Genomic DNA, 26,634 nt, shown 5'->3' with positions numbered 1-26,634 from the left:
CAATAGCTAGAAGACAACTTGTATTAGGAACTCCAGGAAGGATCTGATTCATTCATTTTTTTTTTCTTTTTTAGGGCAATGGGGGTTAAGTGACTTGCCCAGGGTCACACAGCTAGTAAGTGTTAAGTGTCTGAGGCTGGATTTGAACTCAGGTACTCCTGAATCCAGGGCCGGTGCTCTATCCACTGCGCCACCTAGCTGCCCCTGATTCATTCATTATAGAAAAATAGAGACCCAGATTTCAAGTGAACCAGAGTAAGAGAGTCAGTTATGCTAACCAAGGTGCAGACCAGGGTAGCCTGGGGTTTGGGCTATTCGCTCATCAAAAGCCAGACATGAATGGGATGAAGCTCTACAGACTGAGTAGCAAGAAGTCCACACCCAGTACCTAGATAGACTGGTTTCTCAGGAATCTATCTCATAGGCTGGGATGACATAATGGGGCATGGCTAGAGATGAGGCCATCTTCTAGTAACCCCATCACCAACCCATGGAGAACTCTAATTAAGGGATCCAAGGAACTCAAACTATGAAGATTCACTCCAGATGTGGTTGGTTGGTTCATATCCAAGTATGTGACTTTGTGGCTGAGTTTATTAATGCATCTCCAAAAAAGGTAAGGCTCAAAGAGAAGGTCTTTCCTTCCCTAACTTCCACACATGCAAAATGGTTTCTAGAATGGATGACAGTTTCAGAGCTGAAAAAATAAGTTAGGTCCTCATCTATCTAAGGCAGGCATTTTGGGAGGCCTTGGCAAACATGGTAGACTTTTCAACAAGTACATTATTTAGTCACACCTTTCCAATCAATTTTATTTTTCATTATGAACCTAAAAAGTAATAAACATTGAATCATTTACGCAACTCATAGGGAAAAAGGCAGCCAATGAATGCATTAAGTTATTTAGGTCCTTCTCCACCATGATGAAGTAAGAGTTGTTTGGGAGAACTCCTTTAACCTCTAAACTGTATTTAGTGACCTTAAAAATACTGAAATCACAGGGGGCAGCTAGGTGGTGCAATGAATAAAGCACCAGCCCTGGATTCAGAAGGACCTGAGTTCAAATCCGGCCTCAGATACTTGACACTTACTAGCTGTGTGACCCTGGACAAGTCACTTAACCTTCATTGCCCTGAGGGAAAAAAAAAAGAAAGAAAGAAAAAAAAAAGAAATCACTAGTAGGTGTCTCTCTGGCAATTGCTTTTTTTTGTTTCACTTTTTTAAAAATAATAATAAGCATTTTTATTTAAAGTTTTGAGTTCCAAATTCTACTCCTCCCTTCCTTTCCCCTCCCTGAGGTGGTAAGCAATCAGATAGAGGTTATATGTATGCAATTATGTAAAACATTACCATATTAGTAATTTTATATAAGAAAACTTGAATCAAAAAATAAAATGAAAGTGAAAAATAGCACACTTCAGTCTCTGTTCAATCAATATCTGTTCTTTCTTTGGAGGTGGATAGTATACTTCATCATTAGTCCTTTGGGACTGGGTTGGATCATTGTCATTCACAGCTCTTCATCAAAGAATATTGCTGTCACGGTGCACAATGATCTCCTGGTTCTGTTCACTTCACCATACATCAGTTCATACAAGTATTTCCAGGCCTTTCTGAAATCATCCTACTTGTCATTTCTTATAGCACAATTCTCTGGCAATTACTAAACAAGTCTGGGTGCTCTGAGAAGTTTACTAAAGTCCTAAGACTACTTCAAGTTAGCAGAGCTGACTGCATCACCAGAACCAAGCATGCCTAGCCTAACCCATCCCCCTACTGCTGCTATAATATTGGGTTATAATACTGAGTGGTTCTTTATCAATCTCTTCTATGCAACTATGCTTGAAGACACAGCAAGAATATGGAGGGCTGGAAGAGGATAAGAAGACTCTTATCTCAACATTTATACAAGCCATTGGAGATCCTCATTCATGAACTACTGTATTTTGGTAATTACATTTATAGTAGTCCTTCATAATGCATGCCATTTGGCAGAGTCAGCACTGAATTTCAGACTAACAAAAAATCTTGAGATACCTTTGGTTGCCTATCGGTCAATATCCTGAGAAAGCTGGTCACTAGGAATGAAGAACTAAACAGTGTCATGAAAAAACTTCCCCTCTGGGAACTGACAAATCAATGGAAATGAAAGTGATGTAACCCAGCATGCTCTTTGAGAGACCTGAATCATACCCGATGTATAGAACTTAGTGATCTGTGGTAGTACCTAACCAGAAACCATACACAACTGAGAAACCCAGACATGCTCATGACAGACGTCATTTTGGGCTTCCGAAGAATTTCATAAACACTAACTGACATACGGCAGTGTTAACACACTAGAGATAGCCCTACAGCCCATCAATCTATCATTATGAAACCCAGGTACTTTATCAAGGCTATCATTTAAGTGGCAACACCACAGCTAACGGGAAAAGATTCAACCCAATCATTATCTCTAGGTTACTTCAAATCTAAGAGTCTAAGAAACCAGATAATGATGTAAAAACAAGTGCCAGGCCAATCAAAAGAGAGGAGTCTGACATCTCTTTTGATAGGGGAATGAATCTGGATAATTAACAAATAGCATATGTTCCTATTATGTGAGAAAAACATACAATCTATCATCGTCCTACTTCTTAGGAAAGCATAGTGTTTAAGCCTTAAATCATATAAGATTTTAAGTATTAATATTTGCTTTTCTTGATGAAACTACTACTGCTATGTATTTGTTACAAAATGTTCATGTGAGCAGGCTAAACATGGAAGTTGTTGCACATAACTAAATATAGTTTGAAATATAGAGATCTGTAACTAGGGCAGGGTCACTAGAGCTGTGCCTCAGGGTACTGAAATTTAGGAGGCACTTTCATGACTTCAACAGGAAGAAACAACTGAGCTTAGCAACCAGTTAGCGTGAATACATTTTTTAGCAAGAATAATTAATGAAAATAGCTTCACATATACATCGGCTGTCCCCCCAACATAGCGTCATGGTGTCCCCCAACTTCTTTCACTCAGTGGGGTCTTGAGTCTCTAAGTCCAAGGGTTCTCTATGAGGTCTTCCCCCTTTGCCCCAGCTATACTTTTAGGTGCCTTTCATAGTATGATAGCTGTTTGACGTACTGTTTTATGGTGGAAAAAGCACAGGAAACCCAGTTCTACTTTTGCCACCAATTCAATAGGACCTTGAAAAGTCATTAAATCTCTTTGGGTATCAGTTTCCTTGTCTGTAAAAGGAAGGAAATGCAAAAGTTACCTAATGTCTTTTCCAGTTCTAAAACTGTGTACATTTATGATAAATGTAGCTGATATGCTATGTAAAGATGCACATAAACAGTAGGACTTCACTATAACTTCTATTATTGAGCAGAATATATTTTTTAATCTGGTTAGTTTAGGACCCCACGAACATCCTGTGCCCTTTAACAGGCTGTTTCAATCCCTGAAGAATCCCACCAGCTCATGACCATTTGTGTACATCTATTGTATTGTTCTGATGAGATACACTTATAATCCACCCTCACCAATATAACAGCCCAAAGCAACTACCTGTTCATCAGTCTAATTAGCCCATCCTACATCAAAAACAAAAACTATAATGACTGCTCTTGGCCACTAGGTCAATGACCTTGAACAGATGCCAACCTAGAAATGTACCTCTCTCTCCGACCTTATTTCCTCTTACTCTACCCAATTCTCTTTGTCCTTTTCTTTCCATTTCTACAGCCAGGTATTCTGAGTAAATTCTGATATAAACATGAACTGACCAAACCACAGTAGCAGTGACAGTTCTGGACAGCTAACCGAATGAGCTCTAGAGGCAGAAGAGAGGAACCAGCTATAAATTTTGGGGGCAGCCACGTTGTACCATGCCCTGGATGGTAGCCTCTCTGTTTTGACACTGACAAATTTAAATCAGGAACAACCAACAGCAGCCCATATTTAAGGATTTTTTTCCTTCCTTCCTTCCTTCCTTGGGGTAAAAACATATGAACAAACATGAAAACACAAACAGCAGCCAACACTATCAAAGTTACTCTAATTACAGTGAACATGGAAGAAGAAACAATATCTGGCCAACTTTCCCCCCTCTCTCTGTTCCCTTCTCACACCCTTCCTTTCTCTTTGGGACTGGTCAGCTGTGCAGTTCAGATTTCTATGACCAAACTTGAGCAGCTGACCCAGCTAGCCAAAGGAAATCAGCATTGCTCTGGAATGTGATCTGCTTTTCACCTATTTCCTGTGGTGGCAGAGGCCCACGTCAGGGCTCACTCTTCCATCCTGGCACTGGCTAGCACCAAGGACCACCCGGCCACTGTAACGCCTGGCCCAGCAAATGTTGACTGGCAAATGAATGATACTTCTATTCTCCATATTTAAAAGGTACTTAAATGCAGAGAAACTACTTACATACCCCATCAAAACATAGCATAACAAAAATATAAAACGTAAATATGCTTCAAACTGTATGTGTTTAATTTGTGCTTTCTGCTTAAAAATCACTTGATCCAAGTGAAATGTTGTTGTTGGGTTTTTTTGGGGGGAGGGGTTCCTTGCCAAGCCTATAAATGCAACCCAGATCTCCAGGATTTGATAGTAAAACCTATTCATTTTTCATGACAAGGATGTCTCCCTCAAACAGCAAACTTCACGCATCTTTTCACATTAGAGTTACACAAATCAAACATTCAAGGAGAGAAGAAAAAAAATCTGAAAAAATATTTTCAATCAGATGCAAAAAAAGTAAAATCAAATGTGCTTTTACATCCTGGTAGGTGGGGGAGAAGATGAAGAATTCAAACAACCATGACCCTCCAAATTCTTAAATTTCCTTAGGTTTCTGCTGCATTACATAGAGATTAAACTATGCTTATGGGAGGTGGGGGAATTGGGAGTAGGAATGTATCAGCTGCAGACAGACACTTTTGCTCAAAGTCTAACTAAACTGAGAGCAATGGGAGGGCGATTTTGGTAGGAGAAGGAAAAGGTAGCACCGAGATGCCAATGAAAATATTTTGCAGACTCAAAGATTTTTTGGAAACACTCAGTAAGGCTGATTCTAAATAAAAAGGTGTGTGTGTGTATGCGTGTGTACGTGCATAAGCTCATAAGAAGATCAGGCTAGTTAAAATATAATCTATCACTGATCATCCTGAAGAGGAATATTAACCCTCAACTTCCTACAAACGGGGCCTTCTCAGAAAGGCTAAAAGCTGACATCGTCCATATGACCTCAGTTCCAAAATTAGAAGCTTTTGGATCTTTACTTTGCAGACAAGGCTGTTTCATAAATAGCCAAATATACATACTCCAGGGGGCTGCTAACTCTTTTAATGCAAATATAGTCCAATTTTGTCAATTCCCCTTGGATGTCAGTGACTGGAGAACAGATAGTACCTAATTAAAACATCACACGTCTACAGAGGATACCATCCACGTCTTCACTGAATGAATCCCACAATAGCATGTGGTTTGCAGATGAACACAAGACATGAAGCATTACAAGCTATTTGATGCTCCCAAAGTTCCCGGGGACTCCAGGAGAGCCACCCTAATGTAGTGAAAGGAGCAAAGGAAGTCCAGATACACCACTGACTAGCTGTATGATACTCCCCTCCTTTTTAAAGCTTCCTTCTCTGTACTGTCTTCCTCCATTAGACTGCAAACTCTTTGAGGGCAGGAACTGTCTTTTTTTTTTAAATCTTCAGAACTTAGTGCCTGGAACATAGTAGGTGCTTAATAAATATTTACTGTCTACTGACTACCCCTGGGCAAGTCACAACTCCTCAGCATTCAAGGTACCTCTCTAAGAGAGTTTGGAGAGAAGTTGGAGAAAAGATGCCAAGCCGCATAGACAGAAGGAATTTTTCTCACCAGGGAGCTCCCTAAACTAATGGAAACACAGGCCTCCTCTCCCTATCCTACTTCAAAAGGTTGTTAGGAAGAAATATTTTTGAAAGCTCTGTTTCCAGGGCCATATACTGTGACCCATGAAGAATAATAATAACATTTTTACCTAGAGACTCATTTTGGTGAAAAGAATGCACAAAAACCGGCCTTGGATTTTCTATTCTGAGTTTATTTCCCAGTAGTCTTCTCAATCAACAAGTACAGACAACAAGAGAGATTATAAGGGAATGTGCTCGAAAAATCACCAATGTAATCCAAAGTTAAATATATAGGGAAAGCACACGGAGGTAAAACCCATCCTGGTTGTAATCTTTTATGATCTAGGCTGTAAAGAATCTTACTGCCTGATCTACAGGACAAGCTGAGGCAGTTCTTAGAGAGACTTTTTTTTTAAACGAATGTCTGGCTCTTTGAAGGGAAGGGAAATGATATAGGATGCCTTTGGTTTTTGAAAGCTTAGGATGCTGTAGCTTTGTTTTCTACCTGGACACTTTTCATGTTCTATGATGAACACCCTTCCTCTCTCTATGCCCATTACTGCCCTTCCCAAACCAGCCTCATTATTATAAGTCAGGGAAAAGGGCAACAGAAACAGCTGGTGTAATAGAGGAGCCCTGAGGGCCCCAGGATCCTCAGGAGGCAGGGCTTCTAGTACAAGGCTCTGGCTCTCATTAAGTAGCTATGTGACCTAAGACAAGTTATTTAACCTCTATGGACTCAGTGTTCTCATCTGTAAAATAAAGGAAGAGGGTCTTCCAGTTCTAACAGTCAAACATTCCGAATGATTAATGAGAACTGGTCCATGCAAGTCACAGAGGTGAGCAAGGGCTGTCCCAGAAGGAAAGAGCGGGGAAAGAATCAAACCTTCATCTTCACGCAGACAAAATATGATTAAAAATGAATGCACCAGCCAGCCTTGAAGAAGAAAATGAGTAACAAAAGAGCAATATGTGGCCCCAGGAGAGTTTTACTTTGGGAGATAGAAAGGGCCTGTCATCTAAGCACATGGTGTGCTCTCAAATGCTGGGTAAATGAATGTTGAATATTTTATTTTCTTCTTTATTTTTCTTTTTCCTCCCCAGTGGACCAGTTACCTCTCCACAGTACAGGCCAGAATCCATGCCAGTGGGGACAGGAGATTATTCGCCATGGCCTAGGGATGGAAATTCCCCCCAAGCCACATTTTCAAAACTGGAATCTATCTGCTCAGGGCATGCAGACACGGACCAGGTCAGTCTCTGGAGAACTCATACATAATCTAGGTCCGGGTCAGGCAAACTAAGAAGTGCTGATGTCCTGGAAAGAGCACTCGAGAGACTAGGGTTCCAATATTGGTTTTGCCATTTGACCTTTGCTAAATCCTCATCTCACTAAGTCTGATTCCTTACTTGATCACAGGGTCTATGGAGGGGTTCTTAGTCTAGAGTCCACAGAACTTGGTTTTCCCATCTCTCAATCGCGTTTCAATAAAATCGCTTTCCTACATTAGCCTATGTAGTTTACTTCACACATTTAAAAACATTATTCAGAGAGTGGTCCCATGGGTTGCCAAGGGGATCCAATGCCCCCCAAAAGTTAAGAATTCCTAATCTAGAAGATCCCTTTTATAAGTAACAACCATTTCTTCCTAAAAAAGGAAAAACTGATAATGATGAGGAAACACATCCAACAGGGCTGTTTTCTACAGTTTTTAATAAATGTTGTGCCTTTTAAAGGAACTTTATAAATTGAAAAAAGCAGGCAAACAGGATGTATTTCCAACTGCTATTTTGTTTTACTTCAGACTTAAATAATGTCCATAGTTCTAAAGAAGGGTACAAGTAACTTGGAGCAGCTAATTGGAGAATTAATCAGAAAATTAAAAGAAACGCACCTAATACAAACAAAAACACACTTGAGAGGGGGAAAAAATTCATATTATACAATTAGAAGCTAGGAAGTAGCTAGCCATTTTGATTAGATCATGAATTCCTTGAGAGTAAAACCTGTCTTCTGCCCTTACAGTACCATACATAGGGGCTTAGCAAGTGTGTACTGACTGAATAACTGACTGACCACAACTTAAAAAGATTGGGGGATCCCAGTGGACCCCAAGTAGAATACAAATGAGTAACATAGGGCTATCATTAGAAGAATAAACACAGATGTAGGGTAAAATAAAAAGGCGTATCATGTATAGATACCAGGAAGCCAGTTTTCTATCATATAATCAATGCTTGTTGGACACTCTCCTGCTATACTCATGTCCAATTATGAGCTCTACAACTGGAAGAAGATGTGGAAAACATTATGAAGGTTCTGGAGAAAGCCACAAAATTGATTAAAGGGTAGGGAAATAAAGCCTATAAGTAGAAGCCACAGAACTTCTTGTTATTAAGAGAAAGTTGAGGGGTTATCTTCAAATATTGAGGGGGCCAGAGAGTTATTTTCTGATGACTCAGGTTCCTCACTATAAACTAAGTTACTGTACTGGGATGTGGCTAGAGCAGCTATGGTAGCCATAGCTGTGAAGAAAACTTGAATGGGTACTAACCCTAAAGGTGGCCCCTAGTCCTCGTTTTTTTTGAAAAAGTCACCAACATCAACCTGTTTTTGCTTATGTTCCTCTGGCCCACAAGAGGAGGCAAATTCTCAAGACAGTGTTTATTTAGTAAGTATTCTGTCCTTAATCAATCACTCAATCAGATAAGTAGTCCCCACTATGTGGCTGCCCCTAGAGGTACCTAAAGTATAAACGCTGAAATGTTGCTTCCCTCAGTTCATTTAGGAAAGAGCTTAGGTAACTATTTTGATCTGTAGTGTCAAAAAGAGCCACGTGCGGTTCTGTAAAATATTCCTTTGAAACCAACAGTACAACGGTGAAATTACCACAACTTTTTCAGGGAATACGCTAGAAGGAAAATGGGCACTGAGAAAGAGGAATGAAGACTACCACGAACTTTTAATTTCATAAAATGATAGAGCTGGACCATCAGCCCAATCTTTATTTAAAAAAAAAAAAAGCAAAGGGTATTTTAATAGATTCTGATGATTTGCTGAATTAGCAGTCACAATACAATTTCTTTTCTTTTTTTTTTTTTTTAGTGAGGCAATTGGGGTTAAGTGACTTGCCCAGGTCACACAGCCAGCAAGTGTCAAGTGTCTGAGGCCGGATCTGAACTCAGGTCCTCCTGACTCCAGGGCCGGTGCTCTATCCACTGCACCACCTAGCTGCACCACAATACAATTTCAAAGAAACTTCCTTATTTTTACGAAGTTTTGATTTCCTTTCTTAATTAGGGAAAAGAAGTCCTAGTTTTAAGTGTCATTAACCTATTTTCCTAAGACAGTTGCACAAAAAAAAAGTTATTTAAAAATGTAAAAAGATAGTGGGTCATAGACTCCAAAGGTTATTGCAGATATAGAGACAGAGATAGATAGATACACATATATTGATATATATATATATGTATATGTCTGTCTCTAGTCTGTCTGTCTATCATTGGTGTTGTTGAGTCATTTTCAGTTGTGTCCAACTCTTTTTGAACTCATTTGGGATTTTCTTGGCAAAGATACTGGAGCGGTTTGCTATTTCCTTTTCCAGCTCATTTTACAGATGGAGAAACTGAGGCAAATAGAGTTAAGTGACTTGCCATGGATCACATAGCTATTAAGTATCTGAGGTCAGATTGGAACTCATAAAGATGAGTCTTTCTGACTCCAGACCCAGTACTGTATGCACTGTGCCAGCTAGCTGATATATGTGTATGTGTATATGTATATATGTGTGTGTGCATACATATACAGACATGCTTAAATTTATATGTAGAAATATATTCACATATACATAAACATATATATGCATAGATTTACTATAATATAATAAAATGTTATTTGAGTATATTATTTTAATCAATATATTGCATATTTAAATATATTTATGGTGTTATAGATTAATATATAATGTATATATGCATTCAGTTATAAATATTATAATGTATATAATCATAACACACATGTATATAAAAATATGTCGTTGATTAACCCATTTAATTTAAAGACTTTAATAATTGCCTACTGTGTGACAGGCATCAAGGAAACAAATACAAGGAGGACCTGAGTTCAAATCTGGCATCAAACACTTGGCACTTATTAGCTATGTGACCCTGAGCAAGTCACTTAACCCTCATTGCCCCCACCAAAATAAATAAATAAATAAATAAATTGTTAATTGATTAACTTCTTTAAAAGCTAGAATTGATTCTAACTAATAATAGCTCCCATTCATACAGTTTTTTCCATCTCTAAATTGCTGGACATACATCATCTCACTCCACAACAATCCTGTGAGGGAGAGACTGGATTACTCCCAATTTATAGATGGGGGCAATGAGACAGAGAGATTGAAAAGTAGCACAGTATGTATATGAAGCAGAATTTGAACCTAGGTCTTCCTCATTATAAAGCCAGGGCTCTATCACCTGATGCTACTACTGTCCACCAAAGTTTTGAGGAATAGAATCAAGTCCAGTAAGTGCCTCAGTAAAGTGCTGAAATCCTGAATTAAAATACAGAGGTCTTAGGGGACATGTGCGAAAGGTTAATGATATTTGACTGAATGTAGTTATGTTTCCCAAAATACAACCAGACCTATATTTGCCTAATCCTTCTCATAACAAGCCCCTTTCAAAAGGATTCTGACTGCAGCTGGTGTAGCTAATTCTAAGAATAGGAATTCCATGACTTTTGCCTTAAGACTAAAGTCTACTTTCTCAATTATCTATGGAAATGAGGTATGGGGGAATCTCATTTTAACAATCACTTTTAACTTCTCTTGCTCAGTTCCCTTTTTAGCAGAGAGCAGTTAACAAAATTGACTGATGTGAATTTCACTTCCTCTCCCCAGCCCTACCCATGCTGGTGCAGAGGTGCTAATGAGCAGTGAAATGCCCAAGAGGAAGACAAGAGAACCAGAGGAAGAAAATGGGGACCCAAGGGGCCCCACACTATCCAGGAGCTTAATAACTAGCTTCTGAATAACTGAGATCACTAGAGTAAAACAATTATTTTTAGTAATTTTCTTACTGCTTTCGATTTCCGATTTCCTTAAACCCAAATGCAAATGCTAAACTGTGACCTGAATCTGTAAAATGCAATTAACATCATAAAAATTATGCTAGCATAATAAAAGCTGATGAGGTGCTATTTCAGGCAGAGAAATCAGCAAACCCCATCAAAACAAAGCAAAAGATGTGTCCATCTTCCAGAGACAGTGTCTTTTTGGAAAACAAAAAAGAGAAAGACTTGGAGATACATCAGACATAGAATCATTGATCATTTATTCAGGTCCACAAATAATTAAGTTCTAATTAATTTTAACCATGATTTTCATATTCGTTTGAAGAATACTGTGAGGACTCAACAGGTAAGCTCACTGTCACTCCCAGAAACATTCATTCTGAATAAGTAAAATAACATATTGTATAGGGGGAAAGGATTTGCTTAAGGTACGCAAATATACAATGAAAAATAACCTTCTTTTAAGCTGGGATTATTTTTACAGTCATGAGATTTTTTTTCCCTAAATACTTCCTGATTTTAAAAAAAAACAACCTTTTTCTCTTAAAATCCCTTAAAAACTTTTTCCCTTTGAAAACCATAGGAAAAAAAGTGAAAATGTTTCTAATGTAGGGATGGACTATAAACACTACAGAAAACAAAAGTGGGCAAAGGTAACAGAGGAAGAGCATCAAGTCATTTGGATACCCACTCAACCTCCATTTAATTTGGCCGGTTCAATACTCACATTGATTTTCACAGAATCAAAATTCATTAATGTGACAGGGACCTCAAAGACCTCCCCCCCAAGTCTAAATGCTAACCTGAACCCTCTATGACATTCCCAATGAGTGATTGATTATCCAGAAAACTTCAAGTGATGGAACACTTATTGTACTTCCTTCTAAGACAATCAATTCCATTTATGGACAGCACTAAATATCCATAAACATGAGTCATTCTTCCTTGTACTGGATCCAAATCTGCTCCTCTGTAACCTTGCTGGTCCTATAATGGGACCATGCAGAATAAATGAAGTCCTTGGTTCCATGAAGCAACCCTTTAAATATCTAAAGATAATTGACACACTTCCCCCTTCTCTTCTATAGACCAGAATCTTTAATTCTGTCACTCGATTCTCCTATATCATTTTCTCTAATCTTTTTGCTATTCCAGCTGCCATGATCTTGAAACATGCCAATTTTTGTTGTTGTTGAGTCATTTTAGTTGTGTTCGACTCTCTGTGACCCCGTTTGGGATTTTCTTGGCAGAGATACCAGAGTGGTTTGCTATTTTCTTCTCTAGCTCATTTGACAGATGAGGAAACTGAGGCAAACAAGGTTAAGTGACTTGCCCAGGGCCACACATCTAAGTGTCTAAGGCCAGATTTGAACTCACAAAGAGGAGTCTTCCCGACTCCAGGCCCAGCTCTCTATCCACTGTGCCACCCAGCTGCCCAAACATGCCAATATGTTTCTTCAAACAAGGTATGCTGCCCATCGGTGAACATAACACTCCAGCAAAGAAACCAAAAACATTATGAAGACATGTATGACCAGAAAAAAAATGGGCCAGGCAGTCAGTGAAAAGACACAGGTGGAACAGAGCATCAGAGTCTCAACATAGTGAAAGTAACAGAGAGATGTCTCCAAACCTGAGTTTGAATCCCACCGCAGATATTTAGTGGATGGGCAATCATGAGCCAGTCACTTAATGTCTCATAGGCTCAGTGTCCTCATCTGTAGAGATAATAATTCTGTACTCCTTACCTCATAGGGCTGTGGTGAGGAAAGAGCTTTGTGAACCTTGAAGTATTACATAAACATGGGTTGTTATTATAAAGCAGAGCCTCCCAGGAGGATTTATGAGAAAACATAAACAAAAATCAGCAGAGGAGGCATGGAGGGATGATGACCTTGCACTGGGAAAAGGTGTACTCACAGTGATGAAATAAGAGGTCTGTCAAAGGGCCAGAATGAAAACATATTTCACTCCTTTAACACTATCAGCCTGTCAGCTAGGTGGTGTAACAGAAATAGCACCAGGCCTGGAGTAAGAAGACCTGAATTCAAATTTGACCTAAGACACTTACTAGCTGCGTGAAACTGGGCAAGTCACTTAACCTGTCTGCCTCAGTTTCCCCATCTATAAACTGGGGCTAATGATAGCGTCTACCTCCCAGGATTGTTGAGAGGATCAAATGAGATAACTGTAAAGCACTTAGCATAGTGCCTAGTTGGTTGGTGGATGAATAGACAGATGGAGGAATGGAGGGATAGAGTGATAGAGGGATGGGTAGGTGGATGTGTAGATGGAGAGACAGGTAGATAGATAGAAGCACTATATAAATGTTAGTTATTATTATTAAGTTTATCATCCCATTACTTCCACTGCACCCCCCCCCCAAAAAAAAGTGCCTACAAATTGCCAACATTCTGGACCTATCACAAAACAGTAAACAAGGGAAATATGGCTCTGGGTAGTTTTTCTATTATTAGAAAAAAGTTAATTAATTGAAAGCAACCAATCTGCCAATACACTACTTTGCAGGCTCAAGGATATCTAAGCTGCCCCATTCAATCAAATCAGACTGAGTGGCTCAGTGTTTTTGTTGTGTACTTGATAATGCAAAGACACTATCAAGGATCTTGTCTAACAAAGCCTAATGTGAGAAAGGTTCTGAAGACACAATAACATTCCTCCAGTGAGCTTGGAGCCCAGAGGCTAAAAGCCCCAAATAACCATTCATTTTTCCATCTTGAGACACATTCCTAACTCAGTTCAAAGAACTAGTTGCAAGTCTGCACACCTTCTGAAGGTCTTCCCTTGTACTAACTTGTGAGGGACAAAGACTTGTGTTACCAAAAAAAAAAAAAAAAAGTAAAGGCAGGCCTTTAGGAATACTTAATTTCAATAAGTGTAATTCTTTCATAAATCTGTTTAAAATTAGGAGTTCATCAATGAATGAGCAATTTTTAAATCCAATTCCAACTATTTCTAGGTTATTCTAAAAATGAAAATAAAATATTGTCAAAAATAAACAGTTGTTATCTATTTTAAAAGGTACAATATTTATTCAGCAAAGATCTAGCTAGAAAGAGAATGGGCTCACCGTAAAGGAAGGATGTTCTGGATAGAGTAATGGTGGGAAATGTGCATGTATTTGGGGGGAAAGGGGAGAACCAGAGTTCAAATGGGAACCCTCCAAATCCTTCTCAGGAAGCCCAAAGATGCAACCTCTCTTCCTTCAGCCAGGAAGTGGCTCCCTTGAAATGAAGCAACAAAAACATCTGAGGCATTTGACGGTGATAAGAGAAAAATGTGAGTGTTGACTAGATCAGAGATATAAAAGTAATACCCCCCCCCACACACACACACACAAGTCTGTTTGCTTTTCATAATAAGCAAATCTGTCTTATCAAAATCTGGACTTGCATTCAAAAGAGAAAACCCCTCCCTCAATGTCTACAAAGCTCTCCAACTCAAATGACTTTGCTACTTGTACCTCCCTTCACTCTCTACAATCTTACATCTCAGAACTGGGGAAGGTACCTTAAAAGATCAGAAGATCATTCATTAACTTGAAGCTGAAAGGGACCTTAGAAGTCAAATAGTTCAAATTGTCTAGGGTTCATCCATTCCTTCCAGCTTCTAAAGCCAAAATACTATGATCTAGTTCAACCTCTTCATTTTACAGAGGAGGAAACTGAGGTCCCAATAAAATTAAGTGACTTATCCAAGGTCACAGAAGTATTAGGTGACTGACTCCAAATTCAATGTTCTTTCTACTGCATCAGGGTCTGATCTGATTTCAGACAGTTAGGGTGGTGACTAAGACCCAGGGTGATTAAGTTATATTAGTCATGAATACAGGAGTGAGTGGGGGGAAATGGTGAGAAAAAAATAGAAGAACAGAAGCCTCATCCCCTGTTAGCACCCCTCTCTTTCCTTCTACTACAACCACTTGGGGAGACTATGTGATGGTGTAGAAAATCACTGCCCTTTTAGTAAGAGCTTCTGAGTTTGAATTCTGGAGTGGTGACTTCTTACTTATGGGAACTTAACTTCTTTGGGTGATAGGCAGCCCATCTGCTAAATGAGGGGTATGGATTAAATGATTGCTAAAGTCCCGTCTAGCTGTTATAAAAATTTTGACACCTCATTCTACAATTAATCAAAAAACATTAATGGGTAATTTTTCAAGATAAGAAATCCATGCCATCAGCAGCCACATGAAAAAGCACTCCAAATTACCAACAGAAAAATGAAAATCAAATCACCCTAATCCCATCAGAATGGCAAAGATGACAAGAAAAGGAAAATGACAAATGCTGGAGGGGCTGTGGGAAAACAGGCACGTTAATGGTAGATCTGTGAACTGGTACTGCTATTCCCAAAGTTACTGAACTGTTCATAATACAATTTGATCCAAGGATATATACACAAAGCATATATATATATATATATATATATATATATATATATATATATATAGAGAGAGAGAGAGAGAGAGAGAGAGAGAGAGAGAGAGAGAGAGACTATATATAGACTATAAGGTCTATACACAAAGAGGTCAATGAAAGAGGAAAAAAACCCCACATATTAAAAAACATTTAAAGCAACCCTTTTTGAGCTGGCAAAGAACTGGAAACTACAAGGATGTCCTTAATAGGGGAATGGCTAAACAAATTATGGTACATGCATTTAATGGAAGTATTAGGTCATAATAAATGATAATGGGTTCAGAGAAACCTGTAAAGACTTTTATGAACTGATGCAAAGAGAAAGCAACAGAACCAGTGGAACAATCTATTTTATAACATCATAAAAATGAAGAATTTTTAAAGATTGAAGAGTTCTGGTCCATGCAAGAACCAAACTATAACTCCAAAAAACCTGCCTGGGACACCTGGAGCCTCCATTTGGAGCATTCTCAGTGGGCAGGTGGGACAGAGAAGGCAAGGCAACAATGGTTGGCAATGCCAAGGCTCTTCGGATTTCTCACTGGGCTCCATCCAAGAGAAGCCAAACTCAGAGAATCAATCCACGCCATCAGAGCCAGGGCCTCCCACACCCACCCCGTGAAAGAAAGAAAATGCTAAGAGGCATCATGAAATTCCAATAGAAGGAGGATCATCCTTCCTAGTACTGGAAAAAAGAAAGGGAGACGATTTGAAAGAAACATCCTGACAAAGTCTCTGTGATTGTGAAGAAGGCACTTAATGCTAGAGTCCCAGACCTGAACAAAGGAAAGTACCTGGTAAACTCTTCCCTTACAGTCGGTCACTTCTTAAATCAGAAACAGATCTACCATCATCAACACTATCCCTCCTCCTGGTGCTACCAAGGGTCAACTCTATGAGGGCAACCATGAGAAAGACTCATGTGTGGCCAACAGTAATGAGAGCGTATACAGAAGAAGACGGCATTGCAGGACAGAGCAGTGGGACTGACTGGGGGAAGTTTTTGATGTGTGTGAGTGGAAAATGGGGTTGGTGTCCATTCTTTCTTCCCTCCCAACCACTCTGTGAATTAGCCTTTGTTGTGCTGGATAGAAATGTGGGGAGTTTGAGAGGTGGTCTTCACATCTTGGTCCAGGAAATTTCCCAGTTTTCTTATGCTGAGGGTGGGGGGGGGGATAGGAAGGGAACCCAGTTTGATACATTGGTGAGAGGGACATAGGTGGGAAAAGCAAAAGGAAATGCTCTATAACTACCGCAGTATTTTACCAAACTTGGTTTTCTTATCCCTCCTTGGCGACAACTCTTCCATAGGCCTACTTTGGGCTTTATCCTTCCCCCAGTATCCCTAGGTTTCATTCACAGAGGGAAATGTGGACCTAGCTATAATAACAAATGCCGGCCTTATTAGGTTTCTAACCCTAGGCTTCACAGAAAGACATGGAATGTGGAGGACAAGGGGAGAGTAGTGGCTCCTCTGTCTTCTTTGTAGGTGTTGGGCCAGGAGCTTGCATCTCTGTCCTACTTGACATTCCCTTCTTGTCCTTCTAAACTGAGGTCCAGGCTTGGAGACCAAAGAGGGAACTTGTTAGGCCTTAGTTCCCTAAAATGTAACTCCTCCTTTCTATGCCTTCCTACCTAACTTTCATTCATTCTACCATCTCATGAAATGTCCCAGTGGTGGTAAAATCACTAATAGAATGCGGCTCTGAGTTCTGTGGACTTCAGAAAGGAGGGTAGGCAGGATATATCACTAAACTGAATTTAGAGAGAATCTTTGTCCCAGACTGTCTCTCGGTACCTTTTAATACAGAGCAAGAAGACCCATCTGCCCTGGACTTAGGGAACCTTCAAACGTTCCAACTATAGGTGGGAACCTTCCCTATCGTTCCTACCCCCTCCCCCATTCTGGGTACAGGGGAAAAGAGATGTGGGAGGGGGCTTGCTCCCATGAACACATAAATGGCTGATAAATTCAACACCCTCATTCTGTATTCATTCATCAAAACTGCTGGTCACAAAGTTCTGGGTACTGATTTATTTTGTTGGTTTTGATTGTTTTCTTTGCAGAAGAAAGACATGTTGAGCTCCATTTAGTCCCATTTTTGCTTTTTTGGAAACCTGGTCCCCTGTGATGGGGAGATACCTCTCTTTGACAGCTGTTGTAGTAGGTGCAGGTTGCTGTGTAAATTAAGTTCTTAGTATCAGGGAAAGAAAATAAAATAAATGAATACTTTAAGATCAAAAAATAAAACTGAAATGAGACCAAATGAAAGCACAGGCATTATCAAGAAAGTATGCTATCAGCTGCTACCCTAGGTACAAAGAAGGATGGGAAAACTGAGATGAGGCGAATCTCCATGAGTTCTTTCAGAAGAATTATTAAACAGTTGGATTTTTAACTCAATTTGCTGTTTTTGTTTACTAAGCTTCCAAGTCTGAGAATTAATAGTGACATCAAACTTACTGAAGGCAAGAAAGATTCCTATTTATATCAACTTCCTGAGAAGCTCTGCTTCTTTTTTCCCCCTTTCATCAAAATGCAAGGTCTCCTACATGCAGTCAACCCATTCACAAAAAGAGAGTGAGACACAGATAGAAAGAAAGGAAGAGAAAGGAAGAGCAGCTGGATCACAGGGTATATCTTTTTCTACTAAAAATAAAAATCCACCACCCACAAACAAAAAAGCCCTTGCAGATGCTAACTTTAGATTCAGGGGCTTCATTTGAGCATGAGAAAACTCATCAAACAAGCCAAAAAAAAAAAAAAAGGATCAGCAGTAATCCAAAAGTTTGAACAAATTCATGTCTCTAACTTAAAACATTTCTCGGTGATCCAACTACAATGTCAAGTAGGGATAAGGAAGGTTCAAAAAGAACAATAACAATTCATATGTATGTGCACTTCATGGTTTACAAAGCAGTTAGTTCATTTGTCTTTCACAAGTAGCCTGTAAGATAGGTAGTATAAATGAGTAAACTGAAGCTCAGGTATTGAATGACTTGTCCCAAGGTCTCTGTAGATGTGTGGCCAGAACTTGAAATTGTGGTCTAATGTGAAGCCCAATACTCTCTCACTCTTCTCACCCTCCTCTCCTCTCTCCTCTCTCCTTCTCTCCCTCCCTCCCTCCCTCTCTCTCTCTCTCTCTCTCTTTCTCTCTCCCCCCCCCCGACCCCTGAGAAACTCAAGTTGTTTCCAGGAAGCTGAAAGCCAGATATCGTGTCACATTTATCCTTTTGGGTACTTCACAGCATCCCAGATAGTTATAACCACCTAACAAGTACCAAATTAAAGGCTTTTATTGATCTGATTGATTACCATTGTCTGTCATCTATCATCTGTCATTTATCATCTATCTCTTATCTTTCATCCATCTCTCCATCTCTCATCTCCTTCTCTTATCTATTATCTATACTATTTAAAATCTATCATATCTACCTATTTACCTACCTACCCACCTATCTGTGTGCATTTGATTCTCCCAACAATCCCCTGAGGTAAGCTCCATTATCATCCTCATTTCACAGACATGAAAGTGGAGAAGAGTTAAGTGATTTTTCCAGCAGCACATAGCTAGTAAGTATATGAAGCAGGATTCAAACTCAGGTCTTTCTTCTCAATTACAATTTAGACACTTTATCTACTCTGCCATCTAGCTGCCCACAAGGTACTTTTGGGAGGTGGGGAAAGAAGGTCCTGGCAGCTAAGAGGGAGGCCCAGATTTCTCCATATGGTAGCTCTATTTGGAAATCTTTCTCTTTTTGTAGATCAGTGGGCAGAATCTGAGGACCTAAGCTCAAATACTTCCATCCTACTATCTCTGTGACCTCCAACAAGCCACAATCTCCTTGAACCTCAGTTTCTATTTGTAAAATAAGTAAGGAGTTGGACTAGATTAGAAGCATCAAACACAGCTATCTGATTTGCCAATGAGACCAGAACCAGATTAAAACAAAACTGAGAAACGTTTAACAAAATAATTTTAAAATACAATATAATATAGATAATGTTAATTTGTAATTTTCTAAGTCAATATGCAACCCAACTCTATTTGAGTTAGACCTTTCAGGTCCCTTCCGGTTCTAAATCTGTGATCCTTTAAGGACAGTCTAAGATTTTATACTACTGAAAGCAAAAAAACAAAGTCGGGTGTATTGCAGAAAATACTAGCTACGTGAGATGTGTTTAAAATATTTAAGTGAAAACAACGAGAAGCAATGATGAACAGCACCTCTTTGATCACTCCACCCTAGACAACACAACCAGCAGCTACTTAGGATTAAGGGATGCTTCAACAGTGTGACCCAGATGTGTCAAAGAAGATCAGAGGATGCCCATCACTGCCTTGGAGTTAACAAAACAAAACAAATGGAGAGTTGATGAAAGACTCTTTTACTCACTACAGCTTATAACCTTTTAGGTTCATTTCCCATGCTAACAATAAACAGATCTTAACAATTTATTATTTACTAAGGCATCTCGGAACATACTAACACATTAATGAAACAGTTTGGTACAGTAAAATAAGGCCCTGAAGATAAGACATTAAAAAGACGAGACTCATTCTCTGATTTATGACAGTCTTAGTTACATGCATCCATGAAATACAGGGATAGGGCTTTGGTATTAAAAGTATCATCTTAAATTAAAAAGAGAAAATGGGATTTAAAAGCCATGCATAAAGTATCTTTTCATAGATATATCTAATTTAATTATTTCAAATTATATTGTTGCTAAATGACTGAATCAGCAACAAACACACACCATATTTATCTAACAAAAAAATACAGATTTTAAGAGATGGATCATGGGACAAACCCTACCAAGGCTATCTTTGTCTGAGGGATTCAAATTACCTTAGGTATGTTATATAAAAAGTCCTCCTATGTTTGTGAATTAAGTTGAGGACAAATATGATCACCTCTATGTTAATGATCAATCAAAAACAAAACAAAACAAAACAACCCAACCCTTTATTCATTGCTTACAGTTTGCCAGACACTAAGCTGGTCACTGGAGGTAGGAAGACATAAATGAAAGAGTTTCTGTCTTCAAGTGGTTTCTGTTCTTTAGGAGAAAGGAAAAACAAAAAAGATGACAACTCTAACCAGCCTACTTTTCTTTGACCTACAAAAATAGTCCTGTAACATTTTCAAAAGAGATGCTTATTTTTGGGAGGGGGGATGTTCCAAACTATAATTTCATTTATTTAGGGAACTCCTGGTATATAGTAAATATATCCATCAATACAGACTGACAACTCATCTGTAAACTATAGTCTTGCCTCTAGGACTGAGAAATTAAGTTGCTTGGCATGGCCAGACAGCCAGTATGTATCCCAGGATTGGAAGGATTTGAACCTGGGTCCTTGGCACTCTACAGACAACTCATGCTGCCCCATTAGTAGAGGTTTTACTAATATTAAAATTGTTATTGTTGTTGTTCAATCATGCCTGACTCTTCATAACCCCATTCAGGGTTTTCTTGGGAGAGATATGGAGTGGTTTGCCATTTCTTCTTCAGTTCATTTTACATATGAGGAAACTGAAGCAAAGTCAAGTGACTTGCCTAGTGTCATACAGGCTGAATGAACAGGTCTTCCTGACTCCAGGCCTGGCATTCTATCCACTGCCTGATACTAAAATGGAATTCAATTAAAAAAAAAATCAAAGTGCTTTCTCCTTCAGGGTTTATCTGAATACAATTTTTTTTTTTTAGTGAGGCAATTGGGGTTAAGTGACTTGCCCAGGGTCACACAGCTAGTAAGTGTTAAGTGTCTGAGGCCGGATTTGAACTCAGGTACTCCTGATTCCAGGGCCGGTGCTCTATCCACTGCACCACCTAGCTGCCCTGAATACAAAATTTTAAAAATAAAGTTATTAGGATAGTTTCTTAAAATTGGGCATATCTAGGAAATGAATCAAAAGATACTAAAACTATGGTTTATATGACTAAAAGGATAATACTTGTTCTTTTTTTTCTTTTTTTTTCTCTTTTTTTAGTGAGGCAATTGGGGTTAAGTGACTTGCCCAGAGTCACACAACTAGTAAGTGTTAAGTGTCTGAGGCCGGATTTGAACTCAGGTACTCCTGACTCCAGGGCCAGTGCTCTATCCACTGCACCATCTAGCTGCCCCATACTTGTTATTTTAAAAACAAAATAGCTTCAAAAACATTTTTATTTTATTTGTGACACACAATTATATTTTATACATATATCAAACATAGAATACCTTTGTTTCATTATGGGACCATTTCTAGAAATCACTGATCTCTAGTAGCTTATTATGAGAGAAGTCCTCTTTTGAATGCAATTGCCAAAAACCTTATAAAGTAAAGAAAGAAACTGCTACCTCAACCAATATTTCACTTCCTGAAGGGCAGAGAAAGAGGGTGAGGAGAACGGTGACACTTTTTCAGATTGTTAAGAGCACCATTATGCTGAATTACCATTAAAGCTGAAAAGGTAACATTTATATATTATAGAGCTAAGAAATTTATCTGATTACTACCACGGTTAAAGAAGGTTTGGGAAAGGCTAAATCAATGAAGCATTGAATGAAAAAAGTCAATGGACTATTCTAATGATTTATGAAATCTATGAGGTAGTAAGTACAGAAAGCTTAGAGTTCCAGAATATAGCAAAAACTCAATCCTCAGGAGAAAACTGGAAACACCATACAGAATCCAATGTAAACTATGCAGAAAACTTAAAGCAGAAAATTCAAGACCAAACAAATTTAATTATCACAAGAAATGTTTCAATCTTTTACATATAGTTAAACAGGAAAAAACAAACCATAGGATTTCAGGATAGAGATAGAGACTGGACCCTTGATTTAATTGGTAGAGGGAACTTCTGAATTAGAAAATTCCCTCTACCAATGTAGGCTACCATCTTTTCTGCAATTCATAAACATTTGCCCATAGAGACACATGGACTGTTTGTGCCCAACTCATGGAAGAGTCTTTCGACCTCAAATTGATGTGATCAGCCACAGTCAGACACCCTGTACCCTGACCCTAACATAGCGAGGTCACTTTGGTTCTCTTAGAGCACAAAGGACAACCACCAAAGGACTAGTCCGGGGTCACGCAGCAAGCATGTGTCAAAGGTGGAACTGGAGCCCAGTTCTTCCAGGCTCTAAGGCTGCTGCTCAATTCACCAAATCCTGAAGTGTAAAAATGAAAAGACACAGTGCAGGCAGCTAGGCAGTGCAATGGATGGAGTGTCAGGAAGACCTGAGTTCAAATTCAGACTCAGATACTTACTAGCTGTGTGACCCTAGGCAAGTCACTTCACCCTGTTTGCCTCAGCTTCGTCATCTGTCAAATGAGACAGAAATGCAAATAGCAAACCACTCTGGTATCCTTGCCAAGACAACCCTAAATGGGGTCACGGAGAGTTGGACACAACTGAACAACAATATGACTGCAAAAGCAAAGCTCTTCTCCACCTTTTATGGAAGCTTTTCAGATGCTTTTTCTTGCCTGAATATCTAGCTAAAATCTTGTGGATGTTAAAATATTGCAAGAATAAACTGAACAAGAATTACTCATGATAGTGTATACTCATGGCTGCACAACATGGTTGAAGAGTGGCACGCTCTATGTGGTGGCATCCAAGGCTCTACCAATAGCCCCATGATTGGCAGACTAGAATTCATCTCATGTGCACAGAATAGAAGGATCCAAATTAGTCTGGAGATTTCTCAGATCTAGTCATCAGGATCACTGAAGGTCAGACCAGTCCTAAAGTTTACCTGGTGGAATCTGGACACTTTCCTTACTAACATGAAAGGTACCCAAATATTCCCTAGGCTACTGGGGCCAACCTGGAATCAATCTGAGGGCCTTCCTTCAGGATCTATGGCTAGGAAATAAAGTATATGAACCTCAAAAACCTACACCTGGATAGACTAGGACTTTCTGATATCCACTAGGCTAACCCAAACCACAAACCCATTTTATACATCAATATTTCTTTAAATTTGACCCAGTAAAGGAATGCTAGTAGTTGCCTCCTGAGAGCAGGGGTCTTATTTTAGGACTTGCCTAAGAGGCTAGATGGACAAAGAGAAAAATAGCCCCGGGGAATTCTGAGTTCTGGCTTTTCAAGTCAATACCATGGACAGCATTTATTTATTCTTTGGACAATAACAGTGGCAGGAGTTCCAACTATTCATCCAAAAGTAGGATGTAATATTAAAAAATGGTTTTGGAGTGGAGAGTGAGAAGTTAAAGAATTGTCAGTTTATGGATTTTATTTTTAAGTCTTCCGAATTAGTCTAAAAAGGGTTACAGCGGTAGTTTTGCCGGTGACTTGAACTCTGTTGTTAAAGCTATTTTGAAGTCAAAGAACTTCACATTCTGCTTGGAAGTCGCTCTAGGACATTACATTTTTTTTTTTTTTGGCATGGCATGCCAAATCATACACAGTTCCCTTGTGATGTTTCAATCAGCACCTACGGAAAAGTACTGCCTTCAGGACATATGATTCAGTGTGGGGAAGAGAACTTTAGGCTGAGCTGGTTGAAGTCAGTAAGAGAACAAAGGCCACACAAGTGAGTCCAAGGGAAAGGTGCTTCTTCCCACCATCCCCCTCTTTTCATCCTTCCTTCTTTTTTGAGAGAGAGAGAGAGAGAGAGAGAGAAGGAGGAGGACGAGGACATCAGAACAGAATGGAAAGGAACATATATGAAAGCTGGCAATAAATTATAAATTATACACATATGTAATATGTGTCTATATTTCCTATTATGTATGTAATTGAGGTGGGTGTGCAACCAACTTTCACAAACTGAATTCTCTTGTCCTGTGCCACTTAAAATTATGCTAGATTGATTTAAATTTTATAATGACTTAAAAATACTAAAGCTTTATTTCCTACTTCTGTTGGTAACCAGCAAATTTAAGTGCCTATATCTATTACCCCCTAAATTCCCTAAATTCATGCAGTTTACTGTTTTAGGATTTAAAAAAAAAAACCTTTTGGACTTAGATGCTGGCTTTCTGAAGAGTGAGTCATTAAGGGAGAATGTCACAAAAGGCCCCAATTACTGTAGCTGCATTTCTCTCATTGTAGTTCCTCCTTTTCATTAGCAAGATTTAAAACCAAGATTCCCTTGGAAACTGCCAGGCCGGCCCAGCCCATCACTAGATGTAACTTCTCCAACACACGGAGTTAGGAGACCTCCAAGGAAGGGAAAAGGGGGAAGTTAACACCCAGAGTAAAAGATGAGACTGATAAGAAAATGGCCAGGCACTGATTCATTATCATTAGCAACATTAATGATAACAAGCATTTATTAAGCGCTTACTAGACAACAAGAAGCATTTATTAAGTGCCTACTACGTGCCAGGAATTGTGGGGGGCGCTGAGGATACCAAAAAAGAGGGGGGAGAATCATTTGGGGGTTCTCTTTATTTAAAACAAGAAGGCCAATTTCTAACCTGCCCTCCGGCTGGTCGTATTTTCCTTTCTGAGTTCACAACCTGGTGTAGATGCCAAAATAAGAGAGGGCTGATAAAACTTGCGGAGGACGAAGAGAGAGCTCAATATTTAAATCAGCATGCTAGCTGGATGCTGACTGGCACCACCTGGCCCCAGGCCGAGGCCACTGGGGGGCCCCCCTGGGGAAGGAGCCGAGCTGGCCAAAGTGGGAGGAAAGGAGGCGGCAGAACCCCAGCTGCAGCCCAGCCTCCGCCCCCTCGGCCCCCTCCCCACTCCAAGTCACCACTGCCAGTCCTTCCTCGATCGGCCCTTGCCAGCCTTCACAGCCTGTGCCAGACGCCAGGGCTACCGTGCCCGCCTGAGCTTCATCGAGCTCTGCTGCCACCCTGAGAGACGCCCCCACCTCCCCAACCCCTCCAGCCTGGCCCCGAGGGTCCCTGCCACACCTCCCAGCTCCTGAGAGGTAGCCAGGTGCCCGGCAGAAAAGCCAAGCTAGGTAGCAAGACTGGCAGGGTGCACTAAAAGGGGGGGCGGGGAGACGCTACGGGTGCCCTTGGGGACATGGGTGAAAATAACGAAACATAGGGACCAAAAGAAAGGGAGGAGAGCAAGAACTAGGGGTGGGGAGAGGAGATCACCCAGGAGGAGACGTAGGAATACAGACCAGCACCTCAAATCACAAAGGAATGAAAGGTAGCGCCCTAAACCAAAACAAAGGACAAAAAAAAAACCCGAAAGGGAGAAGACAAAACAAGAATCCACGTGGCTTTCCCGCAAATGGTGGTGGTGGTGGTGGAGGAGGGAGGGTGGGATGGGGAGGGAGGCCACTATGGTCTGGCCACTCCTTCCAAAATAAAAAAAGGCTTAGAGTCACAGCTGGCTGGCTAGCCACGGGCAACTAAACGCAACGGCTGCGGGTCGGAATCCTCAGGTGTACCCCGAAAACACCAATTTCCCGGTTCCCCGGATTTTCTGTTTTCCTGCACTCCAATCCACGCCCATTCCTCTTTCCCCGCCTAGCTGAGCTCCGAACTCCTCCCACAGGCAACAGAAGGCGATCACCCTGGACTATCAACCGCCAGGGAAGTGTATGGGGGGCAGGGGATGGGGGGTGGGGGGGGGTGGAAGAAATGCCGGGGGGGGGGGGGGGGGGGAGTCAACCTTCTACTAAGGCGGGAGAGGAGTATAAACCACACTTGCTTCCCCTCCCCCTTTCCTAAATTGGAAGTGACCCATCCTGCTCTAATCTCTAGATCTCCCCAACCTGTTCTGAACATTCCTCATAATCAAACTTGTATTAATCTGAGTGGTCCCTAGCCCTCTCTACTGGATTGACTGTAAGCTCTCCGAAGGCAGGGGCTGTTTTTCTTTTTTGTTGTTGTTTTTGTACCCTCCCCCATGCCCTAGTGAGTTACAAGTACTTAGTCTTATATGGGGGGGGGTCAAAGAGTGGAAGAACAGACAAGGAAACCAGAGATAAGGAGAGAGGAAGGAAAGGAGTTTTGGGGGACAGTGGAGGGGAGAAGGAAAAGAGAAGGTGAAAAATCCAAAAAGTTTAGAATGAAAGAAGAAATAAAACAGTAACTAACTAGCACCTTAGGCCTCTCACAGTCCCACGTTCCCCTTTATCCCTACCTAAAGATGCAAGCTCCATCTAAGTGAAAAGAAAAAAAATACCCAGGAAGTTACAACGGGTTTTTCACAAATGCAAAATTTCCTTAGCTTTATGTATGAGCTGCAGTCTGGCCACTAACTGATATGATTCATGTT

The 26,634-nt window shown here is 40.1% G+C and overlaps 1 protein-coding gene and 1 pseudogene across 2 annotated transcripts in view; one reads left to right on the top strand and one right to left on the bottom strand.

Annotated features, from left to right (window-relative positions):
• The window catches only part of IRS1 (insulin receptor substrate 1), an 83,469-nt gene that overhangs the window by 49,327 nt on the left and 7,508 nt on the right, over window positions 1–26,634 (bottom strand). The window lies entirely within an intron of this gene.
• Window positions 16,061–16,420, top strand: LOC122746575 (annotated as a pseudogene).

The sequence above is a fragment of the Dromiciops gliroides genome, chromosome 3 (genome assembly GCF_019393635.1).
Source record: "Dromiciops gliroides isolate mDroGli1 chromosome 3, mDroGli1.pri, whole genome shotgun sequence".
Taxonomy (NCBI): domain Eukaryota; kingdom Metazoa; phylum Chordata; class Mammalia; order Microbiotheria; family Microbiotheriidae; genus Dromiciops; species Dromiciops gliroides.
This window is presented reverse-complemented; position numbering and strand designations above follow the sequence as displayed.